The sequence below is a fragment of the Lonchura striata genome, chromosome 20 (genome assembly GCF_050655825.1).
Source record: "Lonchura striata isolate lonStrDom1 chromosome 20, ASM5065582v1, whole genome shotgun sequence".
Classification (NCBI taxonomy): domain Eukaryota; kingdom Metazoa; phylum Chordata; class Aves; order Passeriformes; family Estrildidae; genus Lonchura; species Lonchura striata.
Window position 1 is genome coordinate 11,053,651 of NC_140722.1, and position 10,771 is coordinate 11,064,421.

The following is a 10,771-nucleotide window of genomic DNA, read 5'->3' on the forward strand; positions in this document are numbered from 1 at the left end:
TATTTCAGTTTGTCACTTTTCCCTAAGGAACTTCCCATCTCCTTGCTACAATAGGATTTTATATCAATCTCTGCACCAGCAATATCATATTTACAAGTCCTCATCCTCCAACATCTTTGAAGATGCAAGGCATTTATGCTTTCAATTGTTTGCAAGCATTGCATCCTTCTAACAAAAGAGCTGCCAATATTTCCAGAAGGAAACTTCAATATGTACAAGACACAGCCCTCTCATGATCAGGACTACAACTACATTATTTTCTCTGTGTTTTCTTGCATCTTCCCTTTTTCTGTTTAGTGTTGTATAGAAGGCACTAAGAAATAAAAACTATGATTTACAAAACTGTCAAATATTATGAAGAGCCTTAAAATAAATAAGGTCATACAGATGAATGCCAGTTGCTCCTGTCCCCTCTCCTGCACAATAATAATTGCATTACAAAAGGCCTTGTGAAGTGGAACTACATCCCACAATGTGCAGTTTCACTGCAAAGACAACAAAGTTTTTCTATAAAAACACAGGCCAAGTACAAATGAAGTGACAAGAATCAGAGACAAATGAAAAGCAGGGTTATGTTGTGCTTTCCCGACATCTACCTCACACCACACCTGAAGCTCACTGCTATTTAAAAGTTCAATCATATTCCTGTAAGTTATATACAAAATATGCATTGAAAAAGCTTTAAATAATTACAGTCACAAATTGTCTGAAGGTGTTAGGAACATTTTAAAAAGGAAAAAAGTAATATATTTTGCTGAGTTGCACGAGGAGTAACTACCCACTTGTATCACTTAATTTACATTCAGTTCTTTTATACAGAGATTAACATGAATTTGCATGTAGCTGAACACACAGTGATAACAGCATTCAGCTTTCATGAGCCAAAAGCTGGGATTAAATCCTGTTCTCTTACTAAGAGCAACAGTAAAAGTTACTTTCAACTAGGCTGAAACAACAGAAGACAAAAGCATCCTGGTAAATTCATATTCAGCATCTGTAACCTGTATTTCCTCTTCCATTCCCTGATGTCCCCAGAAGAATTCACTTGCACACCAGCAAGTGTGGTTAGTAGCTTTTATCAAAATTGCCATTGAAAGAAGGGTGCAACACTCCTGTGTCAGACAGACCTTCAGGAGCTCAGGACCAGCTGCTGCCCTGGAAAATTCATAAGGCATAAACATCCTGTCATGGTCTCACCTTTCAGTCCTATAGAGTAGAAGAAACACAGAGTCTGTTTGGACATTTTCTTGCATACACAGTAACCAACAGGAATGCAACAAACAGGTTTCATACAGACTTGCTGAGAGAACACTTGCAGCAGCTGAGGTTTGCTGGTTTACAGGCACAGCAGAGGGAACAGAAAGGGCAGTTCCTAAACACCAGACAGGTCCCAGGAGGAGCTCAGAGCAAACTTCCTTCTCCAGGGACCCCCACAGCCTTGATGCAGAGCGTGTAACAAACTATTCACACCAGCCACAGCCCCAGCCAGGGCCCATGACCAAGGAAGAACAAAGTGGTTGTGAATAATGTCACACAAAGTGGTCCGCCAGGCACAGAGCTCAACCTGTCACTGGGCTGTGACAAGTCCCAGTTGATGTGGCTGCCAATAACACACTCTGCATGCAAAGCTCTCTGCAGGTCAGAGTGTCCCCTACAAGGTCACAGTCCCCAGCAGTAGAAGGCACACAAATTCTCTTCCAGAAATACAGCACTCCCAGACTCTGCACAATTCCTATTTTAAACCATTTCCTCCCACTTGAACTTATTTTTAAAACCAGGACAACAAAAGCGCAAGACTCTGCAAACCACTTTATAAACTGCCTCATTTGCTGCAGGCATTCAGTGCATGTGAGCATCTCTGAGAGAAGATGCACATTCCACCTTCGGGGCTGCTCTCCAAAACCAGCGTGTGGGAACCCACTGCCTTTATCTTGCTAAATTAGTAATCCCTCAAATTTGTCACTTCGTAGGCTTGTTCCCTCTCAAAGTTCATTTCTTAGGAGAAAAGTAACAAAAACAACCAACTTAATTCAACCATGATCCTGGAGCCTAAGAACTTATACACCAATTAAAGAACCCCAAAAACCTGTACCCCTGTAAGAGTTTAAGCCTGTAACTACCCTAAGTTAATTCGACTAGTTTCTCTATCCTAACTTGTTCTTCCAGCTCAATCCTCAACAAAGACCCAGCTGGATAACCAAAAGTTACTCCTCCTTAAAGAAACATTTACATTTCTATAGAAAGACCAGCATTTACAATGAGTGGATCACTGGGCTGGAATGTGGCTCAGCAAGCTCAGGTTTGAAGCTGGCTGGGGACAGATGCAGTGCCTTTTTCCTCCAGAGCTCAAGCTGAAATTTCTCATCATGCAGCAATTCTGGAAAGTTTTGCTGACTGCCCTTCTAAATTAAAAATCCTTTTTTTTTTTTTTTTGTTGCTTTGAAAGCACATGTTCTAACTCTACATGACATATAAAACACCTGGTCCTATCATTACACAGATAGTGAATCTACTTGTGAAATCCAGGAGCATTTACGTAAAACCAAGCAGAGAATCAATAAGCAGGCATTGAAATAACCACAGAGGTTCACCAGCACAAGCAGGTAGGGTGTTAGGAGTTCAATACCCTGGAATTAGAAGTGCCACCAAAGAATTCATGAACTAGCACATTCATCAGCTTTCTCACATGCCTAACAAGGTTTTGTTGGGTGTGCATTTTCACAGTAAATTTTAAAAAATTTAAGTTTCTTAACATAAAAAGAGAAAAATTGCAAGCAATTAAGAAAAAAGAAGGAAAAAGAAGTCACTTGGGACCTTCCTCATGAAAACATTTTCATTACTTTGATATGACAAGGGAGAATGTGAATTTTCAAACTGACAGAGGGAAGGTTTACATTTTATATTAGAATGAAATTCTTCCCTGTGAGGGTGGGGAGGCCCTGGCATTGGTGCCCAGGGCAGCTGTGGCTGCCCCTGGATCCCTGGAAGTGTCCCAGGCCAGGATGGACAGGGTTTGGAGCAACCTGGGACAGTGGAAAGTGTCCCTGCCCATGACTGGGGGTGGAACAAAATGAGCTTTAAGGCCTTTCCCAATCCAAACCATTCTGTGATTCTGTGACTTCATGCGTTCAGGATGTACCTTCTGTCCAGAGACAGATTCCCAAAGAACCAAAAGAAGATCAAATATCCACATCCTTCATAATAGCAGGGGGAAAAAGAACATAAAATCCCCTAGTCTACAACATGGCTGCTGGAATAAGAATCAACCCCATCATCTCTTGAATTGCCAACTGAAATAAAACATAGCTGTAGTACTTCAAGGGACAGAAATAAGTAACTTGAACTAACAGATAAATATTCATGTGTGTTTAATTCATACCCATCTCCTGAAAACATCAAACTGCAGTGTTTCATCTCTGAATGAAAGCTTCAGCAAGGATGAGTCTTAATTGACTCATGAAATTAGGTTACCAGCAACACTGGATATAAAACACCCACAAAAATTAGCCAAGAAGCAATTTAATTGGCAATTTAGATTAACTGTTATGCACTTAAAATCTCATCAGCCAGAGAACAGCCACACAGACAGCAGAACCCAGGAGAGGATTTTCTTTACCAAGTGAGATTTGTTTCTTAGTCCAAAGTTTGAATGCAATACCATCTGCCAGATGTCCTGGCAAGATGAAGTTCTCTGCAACCACAGCAAGAGAAGGGCAACTTCCTTCTCAAATCTGTTAAATAAAGTGCAGAGAGGCTGAATGAGGAGGATCAGCTGAACACTCAGCCCACTGTCACTTTTCCATTTCTTGGGAGATTGCAGCTGTCCCTGTCACAGGCTCTTAAGTAGTTGGGAGTTATTAAATGGCCTGGGGACAGTTCAGTGCCAGCACTCGAAACAATGATGACAACAAACTGAACATTTGAAATGTTAGCTTTGAACAAATGAGCTGAGCCATTTATGGCAGGCAGAACCATGTTCTGTTCTCTCAGAAATACCAATTTTTGGTGATTCACAGGAATTAAGAGACAACTGAAACACGACAAGTCTGGCTTTCAAAGGAGAAAAGGCCACAAAACTTGTTTCTGCATCAGAGCAAATGACAGTAATTGTCCCACACAATAATCATTGTCCCAGCCCAAAACCCATGTTTCTACCAGAAGCATTATTTATTTAACATAAAAATTGTAAAGATGAACCTGGACAGAAAATATCCTCCCAGAACAATGCTCAACTACCTATGGAATCAATGGCTTATTCCCACTTTCACTTGAGCCAAAAATTCTCTTCTACAGCCAAGGATACTGGCTTGCAGAACTTGCCTCAAAAGTAACAAACACATCAAAGAAATTTGATTCCAGCACATTAATATTTTTTGATGCAAAACACTTCACTGAAATTCATATAGAATTCTGTAAATGTTCTCCTTTCTTAACACTACCTCAATATCAGAGACATTTTTCCACCTGAGAGCAACTGATAAAGCATTTTTCAGACTGAAACCTTCCCTTGAAAACTATTTCATGGCCCATGACTGTAAAAAATGACAAAATTCTGTTCTGCACACCTCTCCATGCATGATGCATAATGCTAGGTTTGATCAGGAGTGATAAATCAGCTCATTTCTAGCCATACTGTTAAAAAAAAATAAATCATTCAATACTGTATTGCAAAACTAGTTATTTCTTACTTGTTTCCTGGGGATCTGTTTTATCTTACTTGTAAGAGAGAAGGTGGGAAGTAATCAATAACTCCAAGCACAGTGGCATTGGACACAAATGTCAGTAGATACATAATTAATCATTTAGGTACACTTCTCTGAAGATAAAATTAAGGATGCTTGGTTATTTCTCACCATAATGCAACCACCCCTGCAAACTGATCACTGAATCTTATGAACATGAAGACAGTTACAGCAAAAAATATCACTGGAGAAAACCCCTAGAACAGCAAGAATAATTACATATGTAAGTTTATAGATCTTCCTCCTCAAAGGCAGTTTTGTCTCTGTGGACTCATTCTCTCCAGACAGATGCAGGTTTACATTCACCCTGCACAAACTATTTTGTAAATAATTTTCACAGAGACTCTTAGACTATTATGGTAGCAATTATATAGCAAATAAAGCAGGAGGATGACAGTGACTAACCCAGTGCAAAGCCTTACAGTAGAAGAAACCATATTTTTATGCCTACCACCAACTCCTCACACACATAGAGTCCACAGCATGAGCACCTGCACAGCCTATTTGTGAGGGGGGTTTTAAGGTGATACCACAAATTGGCAAAAGCTTTAGGAAGTCATATTTTATGCTATGATTGAATTTCCTTTAAAGCTGCATTTACAGTGAATACCTACTGGATTCCAATATAACGTTGCTACTCCATTTACTGTTGTCAAGACATTAAAAAAAATTAAACAAAATTAACTTTGACTCCTCAAGACAGGACAAATATCCCCATTTAGAGCCCAGTTTTAATAAAGAACCCACCCAGCTACCTGCTCAGTGACACAAACCCACCTGGGTAACAAAATGTACACAGCACTTGGTGTAAAACCAAACGAGAGCATGTAAACAAAAGTTATTTACACCTCTGAAGATGGGTAATATTTTTGTTCCACTATTAAACATTCACTCAGCAGTTTCATTGTTCTAGTGCAGAACCTAGAAAGAACCCATGCACAGGGCATGGAAAGGTTTTCCTTTCAGTCAGCACAGGCTGCTGAAAGGGACAGGCTGGTGAGAGAATTTCTCTGCAGCCTTCACACAAGTTTCATCATTGAGAGCTACCAAAGGGATTCTCATCCTCACTTGGCTGCCCTGGCACACTGTAGGGAGCAGAGGAGCTGGTTAGTGAGTTAGTGAGCTGAACAAGAGTGATGTGAATCAGACACCTCAGAATCCACACACTTTACCATTTTCAACCTCCACTGCCTGTAACTATCACTACTATCAAAACACAGAGAGATCTACTAACAGATTCTTTTAGGAGCCCTAAAAAAAAGTACTCTGAAGTATAAAAATAGTGCTAATAAAACATAATGAAGTTATTTATCCAGCCATGAAAACACATTTCTTGACAAATAGCCTAAGCATGCAAACTCTGCAATACCCCAGAGGTTCACAGCATCCCAAGAGCCTTTATCTCATCCAAAACTGAGCAGCACAGCAAAGGAGCTGCACTGGAGCAGGAACAGCACACACCAATTTGGTCTAACACCAAGCACAGCCATTACGTGTCCAACAGAGCAGACACAGCTCAAATTTGGGACTACAAAACCAAGAGGGCCAAGACTAAAAAGTCCAGCTCTGCTTCTGCAGCTGCAGGGACAATTCACCTTTTGTGAACCCTCCCTCCCACCAGATGGATAAACAAACCCAGGAAGACAACACTGTGCAGCCTCTGCATTTTCTGAATGAAGAGCTGCTGCAATCTACTACAAACCTGTCTCATTCAATTAGGTGCATAATAAAATATACTGAAGTAATCTAAATGATCTGTCTAGACCAGCAAATGAATTTCCAATTGTAACTGTATTTAAGGACAGAAAAAAAATCAAGTTTAAGTAAGCTTAGTCTATTCTTGTAACTTATTGATCCTGAAAATTAAGACATTGTCTTTGTGCACTAAATCAACAATACATTTTTCAAGAGTATAACTGAAAGTTATGGTAAGCCACATTTGACACAATTTAATTGCTTGTTGCTCTCTCCTGTAACTTGCGTTTACAAGTCTTTAAGGATACAAAGTAAATAATTGCATCACCATACATTTGTCTGCACCGTAATTATTAAAATGCAAGGATTGAGGTAATGAATTCTTGAATTCAAAGTTCTCTGGTGGTCTATTCCATAAAATAATAAAACCCATTTAACATCTGCCATGAAGCATAGCCTCTATTTTTTTGCAACAGAAAAAATATCAAAGTCCCCTATCTCCAAAGTGGCAGATGCAGGGTGACCAATTTGTTCCTTGCTCTCACTTTCCAATTTATTCAGCTCAGAGAAGATACCCATGTGATCAGCTGCATATTTGCAAGCTCAGCAACATTCAGGTTCTTGAGCACTCCATATTTAACACATATTCTTTGCACGCCTCATTTTGTGCACTTCTTCCAAGAATTGTAAGAACCAAACATTTTAGTTACTTCACAAAGAAGAGACTAAACACTAAGCATTTTACAACATCATACCAGTGTCAAATACAGACATTTCTTATATCTCCATGAGGCAGGTGACAAAACTGATGCTGAGTGAAGGACTACAAAAATGGCACCTTATAAACAGAAGGCCTAGATATGAACAGCATGATGTTATATTGCATTTGTTCAAGGACAAGCTACTTCAAATATCAAAACTAATAAATTATCTGCTTAAAAATTCAGTGTACTTGCAGGCTAATCTTGCTTTCAAACAACAGCAAAAAAAAAAAAATCATCTGACTGGCACTACAAACAATGATTTAAAAATATAGCCTTATCAAAGCCAAAAAAGCCTGATTGGGATTTTTTCCAGCCAACACTAAGATAACAGAAAGCAAAGCTCTCCACCTTTGTTCTAGGTCAGCATATGTGAGGTTCACACAGCAGAATTCACAAGAAGAAAGACTGAAAGAAATACCAGTTCCAGTCATAAGACCTGCCAGCAAGTACACATCATGAAAAGCAGCAACAGTACTAAAAGTGACTTAAAGAAACCATTCAAGAGTGGAAACGATCTTCTGTGATCAGTTACCAAAAGATGTGAGCAAACAAATAACTAATAACCACACTGCTTTTCAATATATAATCAACTGAAACCTTTAGCCCATCTCCTCGTTAACTGCCTGTAGGCACAGGATTTGTTGTCTAATCACCACTTTCTATCTCAAACTTTTGCCTTCTGTTTCTAAGACTATTTTGGCACGGCTGAAGAGCCAGTTCTGGAGGAAAAATGCCATATTTTTTTCCTGGACAGCAGACATTTCAGCATTTCCTTTTGAGGACTTCCTGAAGTTACAAGTTCATCATGAGGTGCTGTTGGTTCAGGAAAGCAACAATAAGAATCACTCCTGATCCTCTCCCAGACTGCCCTCAGCTTTCTGTCATGTGCTCCAACATGTGTATGGCTCCACAACTATTTTAGGAAAAAGCTGTGTTTACTGTAACTGAAAACCCAAGGGGTTATTTAGGGAGAAAATCAGCACTTGGAATTTCTTGCTTCTGTGCTAGTTTAGCCAGTTCTCCTAGTCCCATCCCACGGCACAGCGCCTCATGTTTGGAAGTGACCCAAGTCACTGCTTCCAGAAATTGCCCTGAGGTTTTAGAAGTCCCTGAGCATGCTGGTGGAAAGTTTGTTAAGGTGATAACACATCTGGTTGCCCCCAGATGGCAACACGAATGTGGATTTCTAGAACTTTAGAAGGTTAAGTTGGAATAACCAAATTTAATTTCTCTTGCATGCAAAGCTTTAGAAAAGGAAACACTATGCGAACAGTGGTGCAAATCAACACTGCAGATCCACCATATTTCCTTTTTACTTTCCTGGAATCTCAAAGGAAGGCTGTGTAATTTAGCTGAGAAAATTCACAGTAAATGGAAGAAGTATCTGCTTGCACTCGACACGCTTTGGCAGTTACTTCTGAGAGGACACACAAGGTTATTGCACACATAAAAGCCAGGAGGTGATTTTGAAATTACATTTGAAATTGTGGCCTGCAAGTGCTGCACAGTAATAAGAAGTCCTGAATCCAAACATACAGAGAGCACAAACACGATCAGTAACTAAATTAAATAAATGGCATCTTATACCTTTATTACCATGCAGAAGTTCTGGTGGCATGTCATTTAAAAAAAAGCCTTTTTTCCTGCTATTTGTCCCATCTTGCTTCTCTCCTTCTCTGTAAGAGAAACATCGAGTAGGTAAGTGAAAAACAAAACTTAAAGAAAAGCCAACCTCAAATAAACCCCAACTGCTTCAGCTGTGACCTGAAAGGCCCCTTGAGGCTCCTGTGCTGTGCTGAAACCGAGCCCAGCACATTCCTCTGGGGAGCCGGGCCTCGCAGAATCCTTGGCTTTAACTACCCGGCTGCAAAAGCAATCGGGAAAATATGGTCCAAGGAAAAATAAGGTAAAAGGAAAAATAAATAGGGCAAAACCAGAAACAGCGCAGCGCTGGGGCTGCCGGACCCGCACCCTCTGCACAGCCGCGTCCTCCGGCCCCGGAGAGCCCGGGGTGGGACGGGGCAGGGCTCAGCCGGAGGGGCAGCACGGCACCGGGGGCAGCACGGCACCGGGGGGAGCACGGCACCGGGGGGAGCACGGCACCGGGGGGGGCACGGCACCGGGGGGGGCACGGCACCGGGGGGAGCACGGCACCGGGGGGAGCACGGCACCGGGAGGGGCACGGCACCGGGGGGAGCACGGCACCGGGGGGAGCACGGCACCGGGGGGAGCACGGCACCGGGAGGGGCAGCACGGCACCGGGGGAATCACGGCACCGGGGGGAGCACGGCACGGGAGGGGCACGGCACCGGGAGGGGCACCGCACCGGGAGGGGGCACGGCACCGGGAGGGGCAGCACGGCACCGGGGGGGGCACGGCACCGGGGGCGGGCACGGCACCGGGGGGGCACGGCACCGGGGGGGGCACGGCACCGGGGGGGGCACGGCACCGGGCACGGCTCAGCACCGGGGGAATCACGGCAACGGGAGGAATCAGAGCACCGAGGGGATTATCACCGCACAGAGGGGTAAATCACCGCACGGGCACGGCTCAGCACCGGACAGGATTCACAGCACCGAGAGCAATCACAGCACCGGGCACGGCTCAGCACCGGGAGCAATCACAGCACCGGGCACGGCTCACCCCGCCGCTGCCCCCGCCCCGCCCCGTGACACCCGTGCGGGTCGAGGCTCCCCGGGCCGCCCGCACCGGGAGAAGCGTTGGGGCAGCCGCTGCACCGCCCGCCCCCGCCGCGCTGACAGCGCGGCCCGCTGAGGACGGGACCCGCGGGCCGGGCCCGAACGCGGCTGTGGGAGCGGCGGGGCCGGCCAGGGGAGCGGAGGCCGCGGGGGACGGAGCGGGGAGCGGAGCGGGGCGCGGCGGGCCCGGCCCGGCCCGCGGCGTTACCTGCACCGGCTGCAGCGACGGCACCGCCGACAGCGAGGCGGAAGTGCGGCCCTGGCCGCCGCGGATTGACAGGCACCTCCGCCAATCGCAGAGCGCGGCCGCGCCCCGCCGTTGCCAAAAGGGCGAATCAGCTGCCCGTTCCCCCGCTGGGAGGCGGGGCGAATGCTAATGAGGCGCCCAGCCTGACGGCCCCGGGCCGCGCCACCGCTGGGGAGACCGCTGGCCAATGGCGCAGGGGATATGCAGATGAGGGCGTGGCTATGCAGATGAGCAGTACCAGCAGCCCCCGGGGCCGGGAACGCCTCACGGAGCGCGTTCCCAGAGGATTTTGGGTTCCCCCGGCAGCAGTGACCGCCTTGTGGCCGCTCTCCTGTGTGGGATTTGTGGGACGTGTGACGTGGGTAGTAATTTACAGTGCAAGACAGCTCGCTGTAACCTTGTAGGAAAATGTGGTATTCCCAAACACAGGTGGAATGCTAGATTCCCTTTTTTATCAGTCTCCTGATGGTTTATCGGGGTCTTTAGGTGCAAATTTGCCTGTAGATGCTGTAACTGAATGGAAGCTAACATGAAATCAGGCAGGTTTGTGGGTTCTAGAACAGCAGAGTCCCTACAGTTGTTCATTCCTGCATGTCCCGTCACAGAGCAGCTCCATGCTCATCC

At 44.7% G+C, this 10,771-nt stretch overlaps 1 protein-coding gene across 2 annotated transcripts in view; it reads right to left on the reverse strand.

Annotated features, from left to right (window-relative positions):
• Positions 1-10,256, reverse strand: part of OSBPL2 (oxysterol binding protein like 2) — a 33,981-nt gene extending 23,725 nt beyond the window's left edge. Inside the window, exons 1-2 of one of the 2 annotated variants that reach the window (XM_021553603.4) lie at positions 10,109-10,256; positions 8,789-8,877 (exon numbers count right to left, since the gene is read on the reverse strand). The gene's annotated coding sequence lies outside the window, so the exon portion shown is untranslated. Of the gene's footprint in view, positions 1-8,788; positions 8,878-8,965; positions 9,081-10,108 lie in introns of those variants that run through there. The other variant, XM_085558259.1, reaches the window with a different exon arrangement.
• Positions 10,257-10,771: the final 515 nt, after the last annotated feature.